This window comes from Mesocricetus auratus, unplaced genomic scaffold (genome assembly GCF_017639785.1).
Source record: "Mesocricetus auratus isolate SY011 unplaced genomic scaffold, BCM_Maur_2.0 Super-Scaffold_15014, whole genome shotgun sequence".
Lineage (NCBI taxonomy): Eukaryota > Metazoa > Chordata > Mammalia > Rodentia > Cricetidae > Mesocricetus > Mesocricetus auratus.
Genome location: NW_024429186.1, coordinates 13,361,829 through 13,384,581, shown reverse-complemented (window position 1 = coordinate 13,384,581; position 22,753 = coordinate 13,361,829). Strand labels below are relative to the sequence as shown.

The 22,753-nt window shown below is 49.2% G+C and overlaps 1 long non-coding RNA gene across 1 annotated transcript; it reads right to left on the bottom strand.

Annotated features, from left to right (window-relative positions):
• Nucleotides 1–3,008: 3,008 nt before the first annotated feature.
• LOC121139447 lies at nucleotides 3,009–7,373 on the bottom strand. The gene is made up of 3 exons (XR_005876404.1): nucleotides 7,258–7,373; nucleotides 5,131–5,327; nucleotides 3,009–3,955 (listed from the first exon to the last, which is right to left on the bottom strand). It is a non-coding gene; the product is annotated as an uncharacterized LOC121139447 (long non-coding RNA).
• Between the last annotated feature and the right edge of the window lie 15,380 nt (nucleotides 7,374–22,753).

Below are 22,753 nucleotides of genomic sequence, written 5' to 3'. Positions count from 1 at the left end.
CATGGAGTGGCATATGCCCTCCTCTGTAGCCCACTGGTATGTGGGGACCAGAGCAGCAGGGTTAGTGCAGCTCCCCCCAAAGTCACCCCAACTTCACGCCCAGCCCAGTGCCGGGCCGCCAGCTCTGAGTTTTTGCTGCTGTTGCTTTCTTACCATGGCTTTGAGAAAATGACTGAACCAAGGAACGAGGCCGAGAACCTCCCAGAAGGTCACAGGCCATTATAATTATAAGGACAAAAATAGGGAAGGTGCTTGCAAGGTGGCCTGTGACATACAAACCTGAGGCATTGTCAGTCCCCACACGAGAGCCCAGGCTGGCCAGAGGCCTGCAGAGAAAACAGTCGGCTTGCCTGAAGTATGGGTCTGCCCTGGGAAACCTGGGAGCACCATGGAGGTGAGTTACCCACAGACTTCCTCCTCTATTCACTTCTTTAACCCCATGACCCGGAAGCACTTTATGGAGTTCTAGGAAATGGAAAGGAAACATAATGGAAGGACATGGTAGAGCCATTGGTGTTTAAATCATTTTCTCTTCCTTCCTTCCCTCCTTCCTTCCCTCCCTCCCTCCCTCCTTCCGTCCCTCCCTCCCTCCCTCCCTCCCTCCCTCCCTCCCTCCCTCCCTCCCTCCCTCCCTCCCTCCCTCCCTCCCTCCCTCCCTCCCTCTCTCCAGGCCTGCCTGACTACCTGCCTTTCTTTTTTTGTTCTGCAGATATGATCCCTAAGGAAAAGTCTCAACCTAAAGATAAAATGTAACTCTTTGGATTATATTCGACTCAAATACATATTCCTGGTGTCTAGCCTCAGCCATGGCCAGGACCTTTCAATGGAGTTCAGAATCCTCTCCAGTTCCCAATGTCTCGGGACAGTCTCTTGTCTAGCATCTCTGGCTTGGCTGTGATGCTAAGGACACAGGCTGTGGTACCGATGCTGTGTTAGGGGTCACCTCAGCTGTGAACTCAATGTCCAACCACTGGCGCACTCAGGCAACGTCTGCAGACATTTGTGGTTGTCGTATTGGGGATGTTCCTGGGTAGGGCCAGGAGACTTGTTGCACACCCCGAGGTCACAGTCCAGCCCCTCTCCTTGATCTCTAGCCCTAAAGACTTGTCTGGTCTCAGATGTCAAGAGTGCAGAGCTGTTATTCTCAGGGAACAGGCTTGGACTCAGTTGGTAAACTGTTTGCTTAGCATACAGAAGTCCCTGGGTTTGATCCACAGCCCTGCATAGTCACATCCGTCTGTAATCCCAACTCAAGAGGCAGATGCAGGGACATCAGAAGTCCTTGGTCAACCCGGGTTACGTGAGACCCTGTCTTAAAAAAGAGAAAGAAAAGAAAGGAAGAGAAAGAGAAAAGAGAACCCGGAGGTTGGAGGGATGGCTCCGTGACTGAGAGCAATGACTGCTCTTCCAAAGCACCTTGCTCAATTCACGACTGTCTGCAGCTCCGGTTCCAGGGGATCTGACACCCTCATACAGACATACATGCAAGCAAAACACCAGTGCACATGAAATAAAGATAAATAAATATTAAGGAAGACAGAAAATAGAACCCCCGTCTAGAGGGTCCTGTTCCCTCTTGGGCCTCAGTGTCCTCCTCATCTGTGTAGACTGCAGGTGGGGAGTGTCATACAGAAGGAGTGTCACCACACAGAAGATCCCTAACAGCACCCACCGTCTAATTGTCTCTGGCTCCACAGTGACTCAGGTTCTGTGACACTTGCTTCCTGTCCCTGAGACACCAAGGCCTGTTAATAGCATCTCTAACGCCAGGGCATCATGTGAGAGGCACCAGTGGGAGGCTGCTTGCAGCTCCCAGGAAATGTCACCCTGGGAGGCAGACACCCTGGGCCCCCACAGCCTTCTCTGGTTTGTCTCCGAGCTCCTCCTTAAACTAGGAGGCACTGGGCCCAGCATTTCCAAACACTTGTGGGGCTGGCCTCTTTCAGCCTGCTGTGAGTGCAGATCTAGAAACTGCAGGAGATTCCCAGTGTGTCCTAACTGCCGTTGAGTTTCTTCTCCCCAGGTGAATGCAAGGCAAGCACACGCAGTAGGTGTTACACACAGTAGGTCCTAGTGATGACACTTAAGGTCAGAGTTTCTGTCCTTCCATTCTACCAGCTTGGGGACTGGGCTGTCCCATCCTCTGCCTTCTCTCCACAGGCCCCTGTATTCTTCATTTTCTGGGAGTGGGATGCTGAAAGGGACCTGGGTCTGGAACCCACACCCTTCTGATTTTGTGGTTGACCTCCCGGGTTCATCACTTAGCCTCAGAGCTCTGTATCTGTTGCCTGTGCTGGCAGAGGGCGGCACTTCCAACCCTGACTCTGCCTTCATGCTGTGGCTGCCCGGAAGGCTGCCGACCACTCACTCAGAGTAGCCCTGTGGTCTGCGGCTCATCCTCCTGCTTCCTGTCCTCCCTCCCTGCCTAGCTGTGGGCCAGCACCTTGTCCGGAGACTCACATTTCCTACCCTCCTCCCTGCATCTGGGGGGTGTTTTGTTATGCAGCAGAGGCTGGCTGATGTGTGTGGCATAGAGTAGAGGAATCTGAGTGTTCTTGAGGTCGGTCCCATTGGAGAGATGACAGGGAGGTGAGAATCCAGAGTGGCCACAGCCCTAGGCACCCCCAGGCAGGTCTGGAAGCCTGAAGTTGGGTATCAGATGTCAGGGACCAAAAATTGTGAGCAGGCAGGAAGGTGGGGGCAGGGGAAGCTGGGTCTAAGGTTGTTATTTATAGCAAAAATTTAAACAAGGAAGTTCTGTCAGTTTCCTGAGTTACTGACAGTTGCGGAAATGTTAATAGAAATCTTTATACGACCGGCCAGATGTTCCATATTAAGCACACATCTGTTTTATATGAAAGACTTTCTGTACCCACCACCCTCTGTCTCTTTCTCTCTCTTTCCCCTTAGCACCCCCTGTCTTGATCCCGGGCACAATCAGGGCACTCTCTGAGGGTAATTGCTTCAGTTCTGGTTTTATTTAGTTTCTGAATACCCGTGTCCACGGTGTCAAAAATACACCCCAAAAAATAACCCTGGGAAAGGTTAATGATGGCCTTTCTGGTGTCATATTCTGCGCTTGATGCGTGGCGGTAATTATTATCATTAGGCCTGCAGGAATGTCTACTTATCTTTCTTAATCACATACTATACAGAAGCGCTTCTGAACACATATCTATTATTTAATCAAAATCTCACAGTTATTGGCGTTTGTGCTCTACCAGGGCTGTGTTTATTTTCTCTTTGCATGGGGGAGCGTTGCCTCCCAGAAAAGAGGGGGCCCCCTAAGTCCATGCCCACCTTTACCGCTGTCATAGCTTCTGACACTCGGTGCTATTAATATCGGAGACACCACATACAGGCTCACATAGCATTCTGGGAAGAGCACCCTGAGTAACAAATTGGGGGGATGTACGCCTGCCTGGAAGAGGAGGTCTAGTAGGGTGAGCCCTTGGAGGTGTGTGTCTCCATGGAGAGGGAACAGACCGGCTTGGCGAGGTCACCGTGAGTTTCTTGACGTTTAGCTCTTGCTTTGAATTCCTGAAGTTGGCTTTTGTTCTTCAGATAGGATTTGTCCTCCCCCGCGCCCCTGGGGTTTGCCCCTGTATGTGGGCAGCTTGGTCCACAACATAGTGATGTGGCGACTACTGTATCATTAAGAAGTGAAGTATAGGGGCCAGGAGGTGGTCACTGATCCCCAGCACCAAAATGGAAGAGCTAGAGGTGGTGGCGTGTTCCTGTAAGCCCATAGAGGTGGTGGCGTGTTCCTGTAAGCCCATAGAGGTGGTGGCGTGCTCCTGTAAGCCCATAGAGGTGGTGGCGTGCTCCTGTAAGCCCATAGAGGTGGTGGCGTGCTCCTGTAAGCCCAGCACTGGAGACGGCGGCAGGAGGAAACCTGGGACTTGCTCACCACCCGGTCTAGCTGATTGGCAGGCTCCAGGTTCAGTGAGGGACCCTGTCTCAAAAAATAAGGTGGGGGAGCAGTAAAGTAAGATACCTGACATTCACCTCAGCCCTTCACATGTGCATGCATGCATATACGTGTACATGCTCAAGAAAACACATGCAAGCACACACCTAGTAGGAAGTCACTGAGGACTCTTGAAAAATATTAATTCCTATGAGACAGCCAAGCAGTGGCGGCGCACACCTTTAATCCCAGCACTCAGGAGACAGAGGCAGGTGAATCTCTGAGTTTGAGGTCAGCCTGGTCTACAGAGTGAGTTCTAGGGCAGCCAGAGCCACACAGAGAAACCCTTTCTTGAAAAATGAAGAAAAAATAATCCCCATGAGACCCTGGTTAGTCACTACCAGAGCAGGGCCAGCCCCTTCCAGGTCCCCTCTGGCATTATAACTTGCCATGGGATCTCTTCCTCTGACATGTTTCCTCACCGTGGTGCCATTATTCTCCACGTGATGTGGTACAGCCAGGGGGCCCCTGCTGGAGGTGGAATTGACGGGGCTTCTCAGTGTTGGATTGTCTGACTTAGAAACTAAGGTACACAGAGCATTTTCCGCAATCAGTACCCAGCCTCAGGCTCTTTGTTACAGCAATGGGCAGTGAACTGATACGAGCCCATCCTGTTCTTTTTGCAACGGGGGGTGCTTTAAGCCCCTCTTCTCTGTTACCCAGGCAGAAAACATTACCGTTTCATTTTTACAGACTGGGAAACTGAGGCTCAGAAAGACTTCATTGCTCAGGGCCAGCTAAGTGCTGAGCTGGGACTCAGGGCTGCGGGTCTGGTATCTTGGTTTTATCATAAAGCCCCCGTAGCCCAGTCTGCATGTGTGTGGCCTGTGGTGTGGGATCTCAGCCACACACAGAAAACAAAGAGCTTAACCCCCAGAGGCCCACCCCACCAGCCATGCCTCCCGCCTTGTTGATTCTGCAGCCTCCCCAAAGAGCATCACCCCCTGGGGAGGCTCGGGGATGTCCCACGGCCAGGCACGGCTGTCATGGAGTGACTGTAAGGAAACATAACATTGAATTTCTGGAGTTTTCCTTTCAACTTTTATGATACAGTCGTGGTCACATCTTTTTACAATTTTTAAGAGATGTTGGCTCCCGACTTCAGTGGACTCATCCTTAATGTTCCCTGGTCCCCTCCTGAGGTCTTATGACATCCTTACCTTATCCTACCCAGTACATCCTCATCATCATGGTGGGACCGATTCTGGAGATGGTCAGCTCTCCTCTAGGCCAAGGCTGTGTGGAGTGGGCCCTCTGGCTCCAATGGCAGTGGATGTTCTTGTGGGATGGAGTGTGGTCCTTTGTTGGGAGACATTATAAAGCCATGATGTTCTGTGTCACCCCAGAATTGACACCCCTGGAAAGGAGAATGCTGAACTTGAGTGTATAATCACATCCTATCTGTATGTGGGCCATGATTACAGCCCGGGGAAGTCAAAATACAACCTGGGGGGGGGGGCTGTTAAAGTGATTGAAACATGGAAATGAATCTGAAAGAGAGGTCTAAATCTTACTTGGGGTAGCATGACTGTTGAAATAAATAACCATAATAATTCCATACATTTTATAGCTGATGGGATCTTTCTTACAGACGACTTCATTTGGCTGGGCTAGGAAGGATAAATCTTTAAGTTTGAGTCTCTCTGGGAAGTATGACTCTCTAGGCTGTACTACATACACCGCTGCCTTCTTTTTTATTTTTTTTTAAATTTTACATATAAATCCCAGCTCTCCCTCCCTCCCCTCACCCCGCCCCCATCTGCTCCTTAGAGAGGGTATGGCCTCCCATGCGGAGTCAACAAAGTCTGCCCCATCACCATGGTGAGGCCTGGCCAAGGCCCTCTCGTCCATGTCTAGGCTGAGCAAAGTATCTCTCCATAGGAAATGTGCTCCGAAAAACCAGCTCATGCACTAGGGATAGATCCTGGACCCACTGCCAGTGGCCTCATAAACTGCCCAATCCACCTACTGTCACCTGCATTGGGGGGGGGCATTCCTAGTTGGGTCCTATGCAGGTTCCACAGCTGTCAATCTGGAGTCAGAGAGCTCTCACTAGCTCGGGTCAATTTGTTTCTGTGGGTTTTCCCACCATGGTCTTGACCCCTTTGCTCACATTATCCCTCCTCCCTCTCTGTGACAGGACTCCAGGAGCTTGACCTAGTGGTTAGTTGTGGATCTCTGCATCTACTTCCATCAGTTGCTGGGTGAAGGTTTGACAATTACAGAGGAAGCCAGTTCAGTCCCCCTCTCCATCAGATACTGGGTGAAGGTTTGACAATTACAGAGGAAGGCCAGTTCAGTCCCCCTCTCCACTATTGCTTAGAGTTTTAAATGGAGTCATCATTGCATATTCTTGGGGATTTCCCTAGTGCCAGGTTTCTTGATAATCCAAGATATCTCTTTCCTTGCTCTCGCTCTCTGTCCTTCCCCCGACTTGACCTTCCTTTCCCTCATGTTCTCCCCACTTCCCCTCCCTCCGCCCCCTCCCCTTCCACCCTCCCCGCTTCCTCTTCTGCTCCCAATTTACTCAGGAGATCTTGTCTATTTCCCCTTCCTAGGCAGATCCATGCGTGTCTCTCTCAGGGTTCTCTTTGTTACCTAGCTTCTTTGGGTTTGTGGCGTGTAGTCTGGTTATCCTCTGCATTATGCCTAATATCCACTTATGAGTGAGCACATATCATATTTGTCTTTCTGGGTCTGGGTTACCTCACTCAGAATGTTTTTTTTCCCTAGTTCTGTTCATTTGCCTGCAAATTTCAAGAAGTATTGTCTTTTACTGCTGAGTAGCACTCCGTTGTGTGAATGTAACACATTTTCTTTTTTCATCCTTCGGTTAAGGGGCATCTAGGTTGTTTCCCCAGCTGCCTTTTTAGTGGTCCCTGTGCATAGCTTCCCTGTTCAGTCTCCAGCCCAGAAACTTGCCAGAGTCTGGAAGACAAGCTCTCAGCTCCTCATTCTGGCATTCAAGGCCCTCAGGACCCCATGGGAACCTCACCTCCTCCTCAGCTATGTCTCTGTCCTTGTTATCATGTCTCCTGTGTGTGTCTGGCCGAAGACTTCCTGTAGCGGGGTGCACAGCCTTTGCACCAGTCCCTCCCCCAATAACACCCCTCCCTTCCCCTAAATTCTTAAGGGCTGTGGACACCTCTCAGTTATCTGCGACAGGAACATCTATCTGTGTGTTAGCTCCCTCAGAGTACTCTCTGATTCCCCCACCAGAGGCAGCCTGTCTCACATGAGGATACCAAGCATGAAGTGGGGAGGCTCAGGTGTCTGGCTGCACCTACCTGGTTTGGTCCTCTTACCAGCTTCCTGAGGACAGCAGCAGGTAGCCCTGTCCCTACTTCCTGAGAAGAAATGGCCCGGAGAACAGCTTTGCTCAGGGCAACCATGATTCTGGCTTCTTGCTCTGGAGGAAGTGAAACAGGGAATGGGTCCCAGCAGCCCATGTCCAGCTGGGGCTCCTGGGGCTCCAGCAATGCTGCCCACAGATGTAGTTACCCATGTGTTTGGTCCCAAGCTCCTTATGATGATATACGGACACAGTCACTGACTTTCCATGGGAAGAATGCAGCCTCTCACTCCTGGAAAAGCCCCATGTATGGGGGAGTCATCTTCCAGGTCTAGGTTAGGTACAAGAGCCAGAGAGTGCTTGTACAGGGACTCTTATGAGAGAGTGGGAATTTCTGGGACAACACAAGCTGAGCAGACTGGAGCTCCTCACACAGACAAGGAACTGTCAGCATGTTTCAAGGTTGCAAGTGGAATTTTTCCAGGTCTTTTTCAGGTAAGCATGATGACCTTGCTGGTTACCTGAGTTCCTCTCTCCTCCTGTATGAAGGCAGGAACACACACAAATTTAAACACATATGCGCATACATATAGGCACATATGTACATACACTATGCACAAGATGTACACATATACACACATATTCAGACACATGCAAAACCACATATATACACATGCACATACATATTATGAACATATGCATGCATGTATACACATACACAGGCATATACAAATGCGGCCGGGAAGTGGTGGCACACGCCTTTAATCCCAGCACTCAGGAGGCAGAGGCAGGCGGATCTCTGTGAATTCGAGACCAGGCTGGACCGACAGCCTCCAAAACAATACAGAGAAACCCTGTCTCATAAAACCAAAAAAAAAGCATATACATATGCATACGTATGGTATGTACACATGGATATACATATGCATACATACATGCACACACATACACATGCATATACATATACACACAGGCACACATATAAACACATTTACATGCATGCACATACATAAATGCATTTACACACATTTACACCCACATACACACACATACATATAAACATACATATACACACATTTGCACACATATATACATGAACACACATGCACACATACATGCATGTACAGTTTACACATGCATGAACACATATATACACATATGCATTTACAACACATGTACATATGTATATAATGCACACTCATATACACACATACCTGCATACACACACACATACACATACACAGGCACATACACACACAATGCTGAAGTGAGAGTTAACTCCTTCATCACGGTTCTTTGACTATGCTTTCTTGGGGTGCACATGCCACCATCTCTAATAGCACCTCATTAATGTTCCTGCAAGTGAAGACCCACAGGAGAAGTTTAAGAAGTTGAATGCTGATTGCAGAGTTTGATTTTCTATTTTCTTGTCTGATGGGTGAACTCAGGACCAAACCATTTAAAAACTCTGTAAACAGAACCTGAAATTGAAGGATCTGCTCAATACTTTAAAAAAATGAAGTTTTCTGCTTGTAACCCTCTTCATTTTTCCAGTTTTGTCCTTTTCCTTTATAGATGAAGAGTGGGAAATGCTCAAATTAGGACGTGAGGTTAGGAGGAGCCTAAGTTGGGCTGAGCCGCCTGCTGCTCCGGAGCCTCTCAGGAGGCAAAGCAAACACGCGTTGGGAAAGAAGTCCCATCCCCGGCAGTATTTCCTCTCTTCCTTCCTCCTTGGGTATGTGTGTATGTGGTGTGTGTGGCACACATACGTGTGTGTGTATCACTGACTGTGAGCTTCCATGTGGAGATCAGAGGACATCAGGAGGCTTCCTCTGGCACAGTTTATCTTTGAGACAGGATCTGTTGCTGAGCCTGAAGTAGGCTGTCTGGCCAGCAAGCTCTGGGGATCCACACGTCTCTGTTCAGCCCAAGGCTTACATGACTTTTATGTGGAAGCTGAGATTTGAACACAGGTCCTCTTGTTTCCACTGCAAGTTTTCTTACCTGTTGAGCCAGCTCCTGCCCACCTCAGTTTCTTCTTTTGTCACTTGTCCCTGGTTTGTTTCTCTGCTCATTAACTTACCCCCACCCCACTTCCCCTTCATCCTTCAGTGTTTAAACCCTGCCTCCCAACTCTCAACATTTTAAAAATTCTTAATGATGCAACCTGAAGTTGCTATGGCAACCAATTTTCCTTGCCTCGTTGGTGGTACAGGCCTGTGCCAGAGCTACTATTGAAATCACAAATAATTTTCCTTTTCTTTCAAAATTAAGTAAGGTGTCTAAAGTGTTCCTCTGTGGCTCTCCCTGCCCCCAAAGGACAGGCATGCCCTGTCCCAGCTACCCAGTTCATACAGTTCTTGGTATCCTGATGACGCCTCCTCGGCTGCCATGCACCGTCCCTCTGGAAACATAACGGGAACATACTCTTTGTTATTTCTCTTTTGTTAGCACTAGAAACGCTTCCTCTGAAGTCTAATGACATTTGATGTCACCTCCACCCCACTTTTAATTGCCTTTAGTTTTTCATTCTTAAAAACATGCAAGTTTCTTTTTCCTTGACCAGTGAAGGCAGCGTAGTGAAGTGTGCTCCAGGGTGTGGGGAGATACTTGGGCCTGAAGGTCGCCATTGTTGTCAAGGTGGGTGCTGGGTGCTCTTCCTGGGAGCTGCCTCTGTCTCCTAAGCACTGAAGTGAGTCCAGGCTTCCTGCCCTCTTCCTGAATTGCGGCCCCTTGCTCCTTTGCTAGTGTGACACGGTCCTGAGAACAAGTCATTGAACTCCCACCCTCAATAAGAGCAGTTGCTGCTGAGGGGTCAGGACAACATCTGGCCTTCAGTGAAACAGGGGGCTATAGAACGCAGGGGTCTCTAATTCCGGGGACCTTGGGCAAACAAGAGCATCAAGAGGAGGGTGGGGTGGTGTGAGGATGCCTTCAGGGGCTGGCTGTGTCTTGGGAAGCTGGCCAAGGAGAGGACAAAGTCATCACTGTGTCCTTCCCCATGGAAGGTCCAAGCCTCTCCACATGGATTACCATTCTTGTTTTGCTTCTCCGGGTTCTGGAGCACTGTTAATATTCCCCCACTGCTGTTGGATATCAGACCCAGGGCACTCCACCACAGAGCATGCCCAGCCTTCCTCCTGCCCATCCCTTCCCTGTAGTGGCATCTTGTTTTGCCAGTGAACTTGTGGTAATGCTTGCGGTGGTGGCTGGCGAGCTTGGCTCCGGGTCGTGGAACACCACAGTTGGTCAGCCGCGTGGGCTGATCGTGGGAATCAACCTCCGTGGGTGCCAATTGAAGGCGGGGTTTAAATGAGTCCACCAGACCCAAGATAAATGATAATTAGGTGTTTATTAGGGAAGCACTTACACAGATAAGAGTAAATAACTGCCTCGGTCTCCCTGCTCCAGAAGACACAGTCTGCACTTCTAATGCTCTTACTGCAACCCAAGAGAGTGGGCCAGCCCCTCCTTTACCTTAAAAGGGAGGTCACATCTGCACACCTGAAGCCACGCCCATAGGGTGTGGCCATTATCCCAAGTTCACTGGCAAAGCAAGATGCCACTGTATTTCCCTCCTCTGGCAATAACAGCAGCCGTCTCTACATGAGTCCCTCCTGCTTCTCTCCTGTCCCTCACCCAGTCCTTGCCTACCCTCTCTGAGAGCCTCTCCCCAGGACCTCTCTCCAGCTGTACTTGGGCCATCTCCCAAATGTGTCTCCCTACTAGGGGTTACCTTGAAACACTGCTGCTCCTCTACCTTGTAGACTTCCTATCCGGTCCCCAGCAAGTTCCACCCAGAACCCATCATTCATCCTTTACTCCTCCTGGTGATTCATGTGGCAAATTGTCCGGGCACCCTCGTGAGCTGGACGCCTGGAAGCCATACTTCTCTTCTAGAGGCTCGTGTTCATCTACTACAAAGGCCCATGACCCTCCATCTGAGGCCCACCCCATCCTCAGTCCTGCCCAACAGGGCTCTCCCTCCCTTGCACAAGACCCTAAGGCAGGCCAGCCCTGGGTACTTCCCGCCAGGCTCCCTGCCCTTCTCAGTCCCAGAGAGCGCCATCTTCAATGAAGTCACAAGCATGACAGGCCTTTGCTCAGAGCGAACCACCCTAGCCAAGTCTTCAGAATTGTCCTTCTGGGTTCTCAGTGCCTTAATAGGTCAGTGACAGGCTAACTCGGGGGACAAGCAAGGCTTCAGCCTGGGGGCAAATAGAAAGTAGTGGCGCTGTGGTGACTCTGTTGTGTTTCCCTCATCAGTGGAGCCAGGTTGGAGACTGGAATGCCTTCAGGTGTGTCCAACCTGGAGCTGTAAACTTGTACATTGCTTAAACATTGCAAGGTTATTTTTATCTTATTTATTTGGTTTTTGTTATTGCTGTTGTTTGGAGACAGGGTTTCTCTGTGTAGACCTGGCCATCCTGGAACTCACTCTGTAGACCAGGCTGGCCTTGAACTCACAGAGGTCTGCCTGGTTCTGCCTCCGTAGTGCTGGGATTAACGGTGTGCACCGCCACTGCTGGGCTACTTTTGCATTTTTTTTTTGTAACATGAGTTCATGGTTATCAGGCATGGGCAGTGTCATTTTGCGATGTCAAAAGGTTGGACATAGGCATTCTGCATTTTCATTTTAGCTGGGTTTGGGGGGACTGTGGCTACAGGTGACCTCCCTTGCTTTGCCCTTCATACCCCAGGATGCATCCCTCTTGACAGGTGACCGATGGAGCTAAGTCCCGTGCAAGGTGATGGGTATGGCCCCCCTTGGGAAGCTACCTTCCAGAAGCTTCAGTACTGGAAGGAATGGTGCAGGTGAGTCTCCTGACTGGCTGACACTTGCCATGTTAAGAACCTGCACTTCTATAACTCTTAGTCAGCCACTGCCTCTTCGATGGAACAAATTACATCTGCCCATGGCTGAGCCTGGGAGCTACGTAAGCCCAGGTCGACTCCATGCCCTCGCTTTGTTACTGTGTCCTACTGCACTGAGTCTATTTCTCTGTGTGTAAGTAGGGACCTCATAGAATCCTCCCTTCAGGGAGGGTCAGGTGAGCCCCTGTGTATAAAGCCCAGCGTGGCAGCCTAACACCCTGAAGCTGTAGACAGGGACAGAGGAAGCAGGAACGGTGTCCTATAGAGGAGTGATGTCAGTCATGGCATGAGGGGAAAAGTTGCAAGGGCATTCATGGCGGGGGGCCTGCTGCAGCTGACCATGCGGAGGTTCCTCAGGAAATGATCACAGGGCTCAGCCATCCCTGGAATGAGATCCTCTCTGCCTCCTGTGTGGGGATCAAGATGTGAGCTCTCAGCTGTTCCCCACCACCGCACCTTCGTTCGCGCATCGTGGACTCTAACCCCTTGGAATCATAAGCCAAATTAAAAGTGTCTTCTCCAAGTTGCTTCTGTTATGGTGTTTTGTCACAGCAATAGAAGAGTAACTGAAACAGAAGTTGGTACCAGGGGTGGCCTATTTCTGAACAGAGATGACTGTTGTTCTTTTGTAAAAGTTTAAAAATCATAAAAAGAAAAAGAAACGGCGGAGGTGAAAGATGGAAGTGGGCTTGGTGCGATGGAACACGAGCCGTGTTTTATTACAGCGGTGGAGAGCGAGAGGGGGAGAAAGAGACATGAGAGATGAGGAGAGAGGGAGATGAAGAGGTAAGAGAAGAGCGGAGAGAGAGAAACGAGAGAGACGAAGTGGGTAGGAGAAGAGCCGGAGGAGAGACAAAGAGGAATGATAGTGCAGAGCTTAAAAAGGGGGAGCCTGCGCATGCGCACTGAGTCCTGCAGCGAATGAACGACGCAGGGATGACATGACTGGAGCATAATGCAGTTATTTAGTGATGTGGAAGACTCTGGGATGTTGGCAGAGTTTAGTGGACTGTCTTTGGGAGGTGTGGTCTTGCTGGAGGTGGTGCGTCACTGAGGGCAGGCTTTGAGGTTTCAAATGACTCCTGCCATTTCCAGGGTGCTCTCTGCTTACTGTGTGGGCCGGATCCTTAATGTTCTGCAACCAATTAAATAATTTCTTTTGTAAGTTGCCTTGGTCACGGCGTTTTGCCATAGCAAAAGTAATTAATGCGTAGTCCCAAACTGTTGAGTCCTCACATGGCAACAGACAGACAGGCCAGAGATGAGAGATTCTCTCTGCCAAGACCCTTTATTATAAGGACATCTGACCCCAGTCATGGGGACTGGATGGGTCATGGCATAATCACTGGAATACTGTCCCACTGTTTGCGCCTGGTGACACATCTAAATCACAGCACAGGAGATCATTATGTGGCTTTCAAAAAGAAACAGACTCATCATTTTTAGCAATCTGGATGAAGCTGGAGGATATTACGCTAAGCAAAATAACTAGACTCAAAACAATTATACCTGAGCTCACTTATATGACTCACTTACATGTGGAATCAATTTTTTAAAAAGGTGAAAGGGGACTGATGAGGTGACTCAGTGGGTCAAGGTATTTGTAAGTCAAATACAAGCCTGACAACTTGAGTTCATTTTCAAAATACACATGCCGGCATGAACACACAGACACATGCACATTCATACACACAGGAACACACACACACACACAATTTTCAAAAGTTGAGCTCAGGGAGTAAAATGATGGCCACCAAGTGTCCTAGTTACTTTTCTATTACTGTGATAAAGCACTAGGAACAAGGCATCTTATAGAAGTAAGGGTTTATTCGGGGCTTGGAGTTCCAGAGGGACAAGAGTCCATCAACGTGGTGGTTTCAATAAGAATGACCCCCTTAGGCTCATATATGTGAATGCTTATTCACCAGGGAGTGGCACTGTTTGAGAAGGATTAGGAGGTGTGGCCTTGTTGGAGGAAGTGTGTCACTGGGTCTTCTTCTTGCAGATCAGGACCCACCATGCCTGCCTGCCATCACGCGCCTTGCCTTGGTTATAATGGGCTAACCCTCTGAAACTGTAAGCAAGCCCTAGTTAAATGCTTTATAAGAGTTGTGTTGCCCACGGTGTCTCTTCACAGCAACAGAACAGTGACAGAGACAATCACCTTCAAGACAGGGAGCATGACAGCAGGCGGGCAGCATGTGCTGGGGCCGCAGCTGAGAGCTCACATTATAATTCGTAAACAAGAGGCAGAGGGAGATGCTGGGGGTGGTGTTGGTGGTTTGAAACCTCAAAGCCTGCCCCCGGTGACACACCTCTTCCAACAAGGCCACACCTCCTAACCCTTCCCCAAGCAATCCCACCGACTGGAGAGCAAGAATTCAAACACAGGAGCCTATGGCGACCATTCTCGTTCAAACCGTCACAGCAGATGAGGGAGATAGGAAAGCCTGCATCAAAGGATATGGGGATGCTGTTAGGAGAGAGGGAGACAAATGCCTTTATACACTGCAGAAGAACTATAGCTGGAAACCAGACTCTGCAGACTGGAAATTTGCTAAAAGTAGATTTTAGGTACTCTTAATACACACACTGAAATTATGGGCACATTAATATACTTGTCAGTAATCACATTTTGTGTGTGTGTGTGTGTGTGTGTGTGTGTGTGTGTGTAAAAGTGTTTGCTGTCAAGCCTGATGTCATAAATAACATTCCCATGGGACTCACATGGCAGGAGAGACACTACTCCTACAAGTTGTCCTCTGACTTCAACATGTAGGCTATAGCTTTAGAGCACACGCGCGCGCGCGCGCGCGCACACACACACACACACATACACCAGGTAAAATTCAAAAAATAAAGTCAATTGCATCGCACACTCTTCATACCTGCCACTCAGACTCCACGTATCAAAGCACACAGTTCACTCATCGCCATTTTCTTCTTGGGGTGTCCCACACGGTTTACTGAGATAAGTGGAGGTCCCCACGGAAAATACTTTGCCGCGAGCCTCCGCTGACCTCCTAAGCAAAGACGATCCGTCGGCTTCATGGGAGGTCAGCGGAGGGCTCAGAGCCTTGAATGGAAGCAGAATACGTGTTGATTTACCTGGAGTGCTGCCCTCTATAACGCCTCTGCATCTGTTCAATTACACTGGGGAACAATGGCCGCACCGTGTGGGCGGAGGAGCCCACAGTGGAAGGCAGCCGTGTGCGAGTCAAGGTCTTCCCGTGATCCAGAGAGAGCACTGGGTAATGAGGATCAGGCGCACAGCAAGCGATGCCGTGCTCAACGCGCGCACAAAGCACTTTGGATGTTTCTTCCTTTGACAATGGGGAAACTGAAGTGGGCAACTTCAGGGAAACCTCTGTTCCCAACCAAGATGCGTGCTAAGTGCTTGATCTGGGAAAGCGAACACCTCCTCTGAAGGCATTGTCACCAACAAAGGCTTCCTTCTGAGGCCTTTGCCTCACTGCTGTCTCCCTCTCCAGGAGAATATTCTGTTAATGCATTGCTGGGGGAGAGGTACCCTGCCAGCAACTGGTCTGAAGTGTGGGGATGTTTGGAGCAGAATTCTTGCGGGGCTGTCTGGTGGCTAGGGAAGGGAAGCCAGGATCTCTCTCAGGAGTAAAGGGGCTTTGTGCTTGAGGGTACAATGGCTGCTGGGAGGGAGACGTATCAGCAAGCAATTGATGCAAACAGGCCATTTCAAAGTCAAGGTTGTCTGTGTGTGTGCGTGTGGGGTATAAGCACTTGCTAGTGTGGATGTGTGCATATGTGAACACAGGTGTGCATGCAGGGGCACACACACAAGTGTGTATATTTATTCAAAGGTCAGAGACCGATGACTTCCTTGATCACTCTTCACACTGTTGTCTCTTTTCGATGGAGTCTCTCACTGAACCTGGAGGAGCTCACTGATTAGGCTAGTCAGCAGGCCAGAGAGCTCACACAGCAGCCTGTCTCTGGCCCTCCAGCACGGAGGTTACAAATGTATGAAGCCACGCCTGGCCTTTTCCACAGGTGCTGGGGATCAGAACTCACGTTTGCACAGCGAGCGCTTTACTGCCTGCGCCATCTCTGCAGCCTAAACCGTGGATGGGCTCCAAGTATTGTCATTCTCACCTGAATGCAGGCTGGCAGGCCTCGGCTGCATCTCTCCCTCATGGGTCTGCCAGCTACTGCTCACACCCACCAGTGACTGGGCTGAAGTGGTAGCCGCCATTCCTGCAGAGGTTTCTGTTGGCGACGCTCCCTGAGCCTTGGAGTGGGGAAGGGTTAATATAAGCATTCAGCAGAGCTTTAGTCTCAACACTTCAACCAAGGATGAGTCTCTCTGTTACTATTACCACTGCAAAAGGAAGCTTCTCTGACCGAGGCTGACAGCAATACTAGTTTATTCGTGCAAACATAACATTTAAATTGTTCAGCAGAACAGTAGGTCCCTCCACCCCAGGGTTGATGACCTCCCCAGCTATGGGCTTTTGATGAGGCTTTTTTTTCATACCAGACATTAATTCTCTCCTCTGGAGCAGCCTCGAAATCCAACCATTGATTGGTTACACCCATAGCAGTCACGACAGTATTGCCCCCAAGGCACATCTCTCCTGGCAGGTTGGAATTGTAGCCTGCAGGGTACAGAACTAGGTGGAACCATGGCTGTGTTTTGTTCCCCGGAAGCCTGCATTAGCACCACTTTGCACCCTGAAGTCTAGCCAACAAGGAGGCAGTGTCCAGGTTAGCGCCAGGCTGTTATCAGTGTTCTTCCACCCAAGCATGCTCTGTCTGCAGCACTAAGGTCTTACTTCCTAGTTATGGTGTGAAACTAAGTGCATTGGCAATAACCTGTGTTACGCTGTGTCTTCTGGGAACAGCCCTGTCCATCCATGCAAGACATCTCTGTTCAAATGCCTTTAAAAACTTGTATTTTATTTATTTAAATTATATATATATATTCTTCTTTTTTTCGAGACAGGATTTCTCTGTGACTTTGGAAGCTGTCCTGAAACTAGCTCTTGTAGACCAGATCTCAAACTCACAGAGATCCACCTGCCTCTGCCTCCCAAGTGCTGGGATTAAAGGCGTGCACCACCAATACCTGGCTTATTTATTTAAATTATATTTTTAAATTAGCTTATAGTGAGTTTCCATAAAGGACACACACACACACACACACACACACACACACACACACACACACACACACCCTAGGCCATCTTCATATGAGAAGGGGAACATGGACATAGATCATACCAAGTTAATTAGATAGCACAAAGACACCCTCTCTCAAATCCCACCCAACAATAACAATGCTCTGAAATCTATGTACCTGCATATGCACCCGTGAGTGCAGTGCCTGTGGAGGCCAATAGAGGGCATAAGATCACCTGGAGCTGGAGTTACAGACAGTTGTGAGCTGCTATGTGGATGCTAGGTATTAAACCAGGGTCCCCTGGGAAGAGAAGCCAGTGTTCTTAAACACTGAGCCATCTCTCCAGCATCCACTTGGTCTTTTTGTTTGGTTTGGTTTGTTTACATTTATTTATTTATTTATTACTTTGGAGGCAAGGGTACTGCATAGAAGTCAGAGGACTGCCTATAGAAATTGGTTCTCTCCATACAAATCCTGGGTATTGAACTCATGTCAGCAGGCGTGGTGGCAAGTGCCTTAACTCGATGAGGCCAGGGATGTCACCTTCAGGTACTCACTTTTTTTTTTCCTTTTAAGCGGAAAGATTTATCTAGTGAGGCATAGTGGCACATGCCTTTAATCCCAGCACTGGGGAGGCAGAAGCAGGCATATTTCTGTGATTAGAAGAGACACCCCGAGTCTCCTGAGGTTCATTTCTCTTTCACTGCTATGTACCCCCTCCTCCTAAGGTTCCAACAACATACTAAATTAGAATACCACCACAGCTCATCACTGGAAAACCAGTGAGTTTACCAGGTTTAACTCCAAAGCATGAATGAGGGGTTATAGGCTGGAGTGTGGGTGACCCCAAAGCAGTAGCTCTGTACCCAGCATGGATGAGGGCTCCCCTTGGCTGCATAGACAGAACTTCTTCAGTTAACCTCCCAGACTATGTACCTGCCGAGACTCAACGGGTAGAACTACACACAGATGGCTGGGTGGAGTGACCAAAAGCAATCACAGGCAGGGGTCCACTGACACTCCCCATCCCTCCTATAAGGGGATGTCAGCAGTCAACACGCGGGACAATGGAGCCTTGCAAGCAGATGCAGGCGATCTGATGAAGCTGGGGACTGTTTTTCTAGGAGTGCCGTGTTCTGTAACAACCCCTCAGCTTAGCACACGGACTCCTGGCCAAGCAGTTTCCACGAGGTCACTAGCCTCTTAGCCGTGTGTCCCTAAAGTCCTCAAGCGCTGTGTCTGTTGATCCAGAGGGTGTGGAAAGTACTCACAGGAGTGGTGGGCAGACACAGCTGCTCACATCTGACCACACAGCCTTCTGCCCTTATTTCACTGGCCACCACTCAGTCCTACGTCTGCGTTTAGCAAGAAAGGATGTCCAAGGGATTGTCCCTAGGAACAGGACTTGCACTTTTCTGAACACACAGTTGTATCTGCGTTGAGCCAGTTACTCTGGCTGAGTGTGGGCTTATGTGAATGGAGAGCCAGGGCAATTGTGCCCAGGAAAAGACAGACTTCCACCAGATATGGGCATGCACAAACACTTGGATGATGGCCCCTGTAGCATGATCCTGTTCAAAACAGTCATTTTTGTCAAAACCAGATTCAGTGGGACTGGGAGATGTTCAGTCAATAAACTGCTTGGGTGTGGGCGTGAGGACCTGAATTTGAGCCCCAGATGGCATTTTTTGTTACTGTTGTTTTGTTTGCTTTTGTGAAAGTGTGTGTGGTGCTGCATGCCTGTTGTCCCAGGGATACAAAGGTGGAGCTATGGAGCTTGTTGGCCAGCCAGCTCAGACTACTTAGAGAGTTCTAGGTCAGTGAGAGAGCCTGCCTCAGAAACAAGGCAAACGAGTCCCCAGGAATGACACCCGATGCCAACCTTTGTCTGCACACACACACAATGATACCTGATGTCAACCTTTGTCTGCACACACACACACACACACACACACACACACACGGAATGACACCTGATGCCAACTTTGTCTGCACACACACACACACACACACACAGAATGATACCTGATGTCAACCTCTGCCTACACACACTTACACATATGCATGCTTGCACACGCATGTGCACAGAGACACACACAGAGGGAGTGAGCAATGGAGAGAGAAAAAGAGGGAGGGAGGGAGGAAGAGAGACTCTGCACCATTGGGAAGGGATGACAATCATTTGTGTCCTCGTGCCTGTCATCAGACCTCCGCTGTCCAGACCACAGGAGGCCCCCAGCTTCCTTCTGTCTCCACTCCAGCCACGCTCCAGCCTTCCCCTGACTAAACGCACTCAGGGAAATAAAAACACGGGGGTGCTATAAAGCAAGCGTCACCCTGGGCTGTGGCGTCCCATGTTCAAGGCCCATCTGTTGTGCCCTATAGGTGTGCCATTGTCATCAAAACCCGCAGAAAAAAATGAACCTGATGCAATCTATTTTCACTGAATGGGGAATGTGCCTGACCACTGCTTTCAGTAAAAAAGCTCTCTAGGGTGTTTTCTCTCCCCTTTAGTAAATTCCTCCTCCACTCCATAAAAGGCTCCTCTCTTCCCTCACCGTGCGTTGTTCTTGGAGTGGTATTGTGTGAGGAAGCTGTGGAAGCTTCCGGTGACCTCCGTCATAAGGAAGCACTTCAGCATGTGCTAATAGCCTACCCAGCGGCTATCTCAAAATAAACAGCTACCTCTGAGGAGTTTAACCTTCAGGTACTGTGCTAGCAGAGAGGCCACGCTTAATGGACTCCGTGCAGAGAGAGACGGTGTGGGCCCAGATGAAAACCAACATTTCTGCTGCCGCTGAACAGTGGCCTGCAGGCTGTGGGTATCAGGCCAGAGCCTGAGGGAGACAGCCATTGCCCTGATCTGTGAAGTCACTGTGCAAACCAAAACAAACTTGAGAAACCTGTTTTTTGTTGACACAAAAACGTGACCTATATTTCGGAGCTAAACGTATTTGTGGCTGGAGAACACAGATTCAGTTGACCCCAAATTCTGTCATGTTCCAGTGTGGCAACCACTTGAAGGCATTTTGTGGTCTAAGTGCTACAGTTAGCCCAAAGTCCCACTAGCCCAAAGACAGATAACTTCTTGGAAGGCTAGGGGCTGCGACCTTGTAAGACAACAAGTTATGTGTTCTCACTTCAGTAAACAAGGTCAGCTGCCCCAACTACACAGGATATGCTTGATCAAACATAGAAGGAAGATACTTAGGCAGGAAGTACGTCAGGACATATGTTTGATCCTGATTGGAGGAAGGTAAGAAGTACTTTAGCCTTGTGAGGTTTGGCCTTTATAGGCACTTGACCTAATTCAGTGTCATTTCTCTAAGAATCCCCGGCATGGACCCGGCCAGTGGGCATCGCCCTGGCCAGTACTCAATAAAGCTTGCTTCAGTTGGACAATGTGAATCCAGTCTTTCTCCTCGAAAGTTTCAGGTTTAACGTTTGGAATTTCCCATTGGGATCGGACTATCCACCAAAATTCTGAAGCTGAATCTTGCACTCCGGGGCCTTTAGGAGGCTAGTAAGCTGCCCCGGGAGTTGTGCACTTTGGAATATTTATCCAAGTAGAGTCATTAAAACAAGATGTTTTCCAAATCTATGGATGGAAACATCAGGTAGGTGGTTACAGTGTGGGACATCTCTGCTGTAGGCCTCAGATGATGTCGTAATGGAAAAATTAATAACTAAAAGACATAAACGTGCCAGGCGCTGCTGGTACATGCCTTTAATCCCAGCACTCGGGAGGCAGAGGCAGGCAGATCTCTGCGAGTTCCAGGCCAGCCTGGTCCACAGAGCGAGTTCCAGGACAGCCTCCAAAACAATACAGAGAAACCCTGTCTGGAAAAAAAAAAGACATAAACGTTTAGGCTGTGACAAAGAAAGAGACAGAGAACCCCATGACCACAGAATATGTGACCAGAGGCCACAGACAGCTCCCAGAAAGAAAGGAGGCTCGAACCCATGAGCAGCTGTGTCAACATCTGCCCCTGCCCCCTTGTCTTGAGAAAACTGGGAACCAGATGGCCTCTTGCCCTACCGGTCATAAAACTCTTAGACCACAGGGTGGCACCGATCATAAACCCCTGGACCACAGGATGTGCCAATAAATCTTACCTAAACGGGCTGGACAGCTACTGCCTTCTTCGCTCAATACACTTTGTTTCATGATAACCTTGATGGAAACTTTGTACGCTAAGTAATCTCTGTAACCACAGGAAACTTGGCAAACTGAGACTTGCGGTCTCACTGTCCTCCTTCCCCTTTTCCCTTTAAAAATGCCTTGTAGTTGTAAGACGGGGGCTTTACTCTCCCAATAGAGTGAGGTCCCAGCCGGTTTGGTTACTAATAAAAAAAACCTTTTGCGCTTGCAGTTGGGTATCCGTGCTCCTTGGAGTTTTGGGGTCTCTTGTTGGGCACAACAATGTCTGATGCAGTTCTTAGCCTTTTGGTTTGATGGAAGCTAAGGGTGTGTTAATATATCCCAGAGGTTGGGGATGTAGCTTACTGTTGGAGCATTTACCTAGCAAACCCTTGGTTTGCTCTTCAGCTCTGGGAGAAAAAAGTTTCTCTGTGCCAGAAAGTTCACTGGTCAGACACAGAGGTAGGCAAGGAATGCTTATCAGGGAATGCTGAAGAGAAAATTAAACTCTGACCTGCAGCACTCCAATCTCGCCACAACCATTGAAGTCTAATATGTTAGTTATCCTTGCAAAAGGACCAGTGGTGATTAGGTTCTCTCCAGAACCTTCCTCCACACTTAGGACCAGCTGCAGAGGAGATGCAACAAAAAGTGTTCAGCGTGACCACGGGAACAGCTTGGAGTCAGTCATAACTAGGTTTCTCAGAGAAACCCGGATCCTGTACTGGCCTCTCTGGGACCCTGTAAGACTGTGTCTGTGTCAGGACACTGGACTGCCTGTGCTCACGCTCTTGGGTGACTGTGAGGAATATAGTGCCCAACGCACTTCCGGTAGAGAGCCCGTGGTAGGTGTCAGGTTTGGGTCTGAGAATGTTCTCCATGAACTCACCCAATGGCACTATTTCATGAAATGTTTGGGTGATGGGGTTTGTCTGGCAGAAGAAGGCCTCCAAGTTATATGCCGGTTACATATTAGTCCTAGCTCTAGCCCCAATTCCTCTCATTCCTGGTCCATGGGAACAGCTATCAGAAGTTCCTGCTGCCACAAACCTGTCAGTTTGGCTATCCCGTAACCACCGTGATAGACTGAACCCCTCAGCAGCCCTGATCTCACACCAACCCTTCCTGTCAGACAGGTGTTTTGGTAACAGTGATGCAAAAGTAGCTAATACAATGTATGATTGCTAGTGCTGACTGTCAACTTGAGCCAGCCTGGAGTGTCTCTAGAGTGAAACGAGTCTCAGTGAGAACTGTCTAGATCAGGTTGGCTTGTGGGCGTGTCCGTGGGAGATTGCTGTGATTATACTGATGGGTGTGTGAAGC